This window comes from Anneissia japonica, unplaced genomic scaffold, assembly GCF_011630105.1.
Source record: "Anneissia japonica isolate Jap-2015-1 unplaced genomic scaffold, ASM1163010v1 scaffold288091_len1417266_cov198, whole genome shotgun sequence".
In the NCBI taxonomy this organism is placed as follows: domain Eukaryota; kingdom Metazoa; phylum Echinodermata; class Crinoidea; order Comatulida; family Comatulidae; genus Anneissia; species Anneissia japonica.
The window spans coordinates 545,867-549,771 of NW_022684833.1; positions in this window are offsets into that span (position 1 = coordinate 545,867).

Below are 3,905 nucleotides of genomic sequence, written 5' to 3' on the forward strand. Positions count from 1 at the left end.
AAAAAATCCGCTCGAATTCGCTCGAATTGGCCTTCGCTCGAAGTGGCATCCGCTCGAATTGACTGGTTCCCAGGCTGGGACATGAAAGGTTGTTGTTTGTTGTTATTTCGCAATTCGTGACGTCATCAAAGAGTGCAATACATTCAATCAATCCCGTAACATGATTGGTCTATTTTTTTCTAATTTGCATAATGAATTTTTCCCACAATTTTGTCTATTTAAAAAAAAGTGTGTAAGTTATGGAGATGGTAACAATCATAAATCGATTATAAAAATAAACAAAAAATAAACCCTCTTGGCCCACGGCCCATTTTTTTTACACCATGACCATGCGTAATATTAACCTGCAGTGTATATATACGAAGAATTTTTTCTAGTAAAATTAGAGTTGACTAACTGGTACTTGGTTTGGTACTAAGTTTATCGCATTTATGGCTTAGGGGCCGCGGTTTACCTCCCTCCGTTTAGCCATGCTGGATCAGGAGTAGTAAACTCAGCGATCGTGGGTTCGATTCCCACACGAGCCAGTTTTTTAAATTTTTTTTAAGGCAGTTTAGTTGATGGTGGGTAATGATAGCAAACCTGGAGGTTGTGTGCTCGATTCCCACACGAACAATTTTTTTTTTTTTTTTTTTTTTTTTTTTTTTTTTTTTTTTTTTTTTTTTGCGGGCGTAATTCCTAGACAGGATTGTTCATTCAATTCATATTGAAATTAGTGTTTTGATGATGATTTTTTCTTTCATTCAATGGGAATTCATATATTTTATATTTTTGTTATTATTTGTCTCTTTCTATGTGTATATGTTTTTCTCCAACCTGCTAGTGGAGGTTCTTATCTCTGTTGGTTGAGAATTAAATAAATAAAAATAAAATAAAAAGAAGAATCTATGAATATTCAGCTTTCCGTTTACTGGATCCGCCACTGATTATAGCTCTGGAGTTGATTCATATTGAAATTAGTGTTTTGATGATGATTTTTTCTTTCATTCAATGGGAATTCATATATTTTATATTTTTGCTATTATTTGTCTCTTTCTATGTGTATATGTTTTTCTCCAACCTGCTAGTGGAGGTTCTTATCTCTGTTGGTTGAGAATTAAATAAATAAAAATAAAATAAAAAGAAGAATCTATGAATATTCAGCTTTCCGTTTACTGGATCCGCCACTGATTATAGCTCTGGAGTTGGAACATGACCGAATCCGTTTTGGTATACCAAATATACCTCCTCAAACAGAATGATTGTGTTTAAAAACGGATATAATAATTAGACTTTATGCACTCTTTTCCAAATACAGGTCTTAATCATCGCATTCCTGATGATGACATAATTAATGTCGAAATATTGAATCCCAACACGATGGCGTGTATTTCAATACTTGGAGTATGTATTATACTTTCAGGTCTTAATTACTGTTTTTATATGCTGCCATCACTCATGCATCCACAACAGACGCTAGGGGCGTTTGCCCCATACAGCGGATTGGGCGTCACGCTGACTCGCGTGTATTAAGAATAGCAGTGGACTCTCTTCTGTTATATACTCTTTGCTTGTATGAAATAAATCTCTGGCGCGGTGGTAATAAAACTAGTGTGGTCTTCCACTCACTCTCGGCCAATCAAAAGTTTCAAATGAAACTTGATATAGGCTTACTTGTACAACCGTCTTCTTATTCACACTTCTTCATATACTCGCAAGGACGTCCGAACGTAATGTCGAAACTACATAACATAATGTGCAAACCACACAACATGATGAGCAAACCACTAGTAACATAATGAGCAAACCACATAACATCATGACCAAACTAAATAACATCATGACCAAACCACATAACATAATGAGAAACCACATAACATCATGACCAAACCACATAACATAATGACCAAACCACATAACGTCATGGCGATTGTACATAATAGAGTGTTTGCACATAACCGAAGATACTAACGGCGTTCCATATCGCGACGCCAGTATTCTGTTCATCTGTTCAATATTTGGACAATGTATTCCTAGAAAGACGTAATTCCTAACATTTAAGGCTTTCTTTGATTTTCCAAAATAAATATTTACTTTTTTGTTAATGTATGTTGGTGACTATGCAGTTACTAATGCATATTAACAAAGAAATAAATATTTAATTGTGACTATTGTAGTCACCAAACCGTAATTTCTTGATTATTATTGTTCAAATTTATTAGCTCATCATCAACACAAATTCGATTAAAAAAAAAAAAAAAAAAAAAAAAAACATCAACAGGACATTTGACGAGAGTAGGACCAAAGAAAACACTGCTGACTCAATATCGTATCCACACAATATTCAAAGTAACGATTGAGCAATTGATCTAAAATTAAACAAATTATACCGGACTAAAAGCGAATATTGATATATTTATCAATCTAGGCCTATTTCTAGTAAACTTTACAGCTTGGTCCTAAGTCACCCTCTAGTCGCGCGAGTCTCCCGGAAATCGGGATTCCCTCCCACAAGCAATCATGAATCTCAAGGAAATTAACCCATCTCCTGCAAATTTATTATATCTGCTTGTTTTTATTACTTCTTCCAACTTACGACCTGTTCTCCCTGCAGATGTGTCATGGTCAGGGTCAACGTACATTTGACGTCCGCCCTCTATCGGCTGTTAACTTTATAAACGCCATAGTTTATAACCCCAACAGTCTCACGACGCCAGTATTCTGAGTTTTTATCTATTCAATATTTGGACAACTGTATTCTTATAGGAAAGTCATAAACATTCAAGGCTTTCTTTGATTTAAAATAAGATAATATTTATTTTCTTTTGTTAATATATATTGGTTAGGCCTACTTACAATTCTAGAATATAGTATCAAGAATTGAAACGCGTTATAATTCTATGATTATCTCACATTTATATAATTCAGCATCTTTATTATTATTAATATTATTATTATTATTATTATTATTATTATTATTATTATCATTTGGGTTGTAATTGGAGTCACTGATCGTTCTGCTCCTCGAATACCGTGTACCCTCGCATGAAAGTTAGGCGGGATAAGAGACAATGTATCCGATATGTCGGTACTGGTGCTGCACTGTGACTGCGGCGGGTCCCTAGGGGCCTGCCAAAATTTCCAAATTCAAATTATTTGGAATTGGACAAAAAAAAGAATTTAAAAACAATGATAATGATGATACTTTAATCATGCGGGTATAATATTTAATCTATGTATCATGATTTTAAATTTATCTCTCTATTTGCATAAAGCAGCAGGAGGTCTTCCATTCACCCTGGGTGCTCATTTCACATGCTATGATTTCTTGTTTATATTGCAATACCATAACTGAATCAGATTTTCCAATAATGCAGATAATTATTTATGATGGTATTGACAGAATTTATAAATAGAATATGTATTTATAACCTTAACATTAAAATATCAATCGAAAATGTAGACCCAAGTAGAAGAACATTATCTAAAAATAGGCCTATGAATGGAATCAAACAGTTGGGAGCTGTATTCTAGTAGTAATGAGTTTATTTTAGGTACAATAAGTACTTAATAGGTAAATACAAGGGCGCTAATTTTCCAATCCTTTTCCAGCTCACTTCATAAGGCTACCACCCAATATCGGCAAGACCTACCGTCGTACTACTAAGACCAGAGAAATTTGTGGAAGGGAATATTTGTGCCAAAGAATTTGGCCTAAGTATGCGCAATAAAAGACTAAAATAATTATTAGAATATTCGTACTTTTGGTTGAGCATCGTAAAAATATAAATAGTTTACCAGCAATATTGACAGTTAATTATATCAAATCGTAATTTTCATTTATCAGTAAGACCCCCGAAAAGACATAAATGGGCCAATATATTTTATTATGCAGAAACGATATATGGCCTATATATTATGTATAA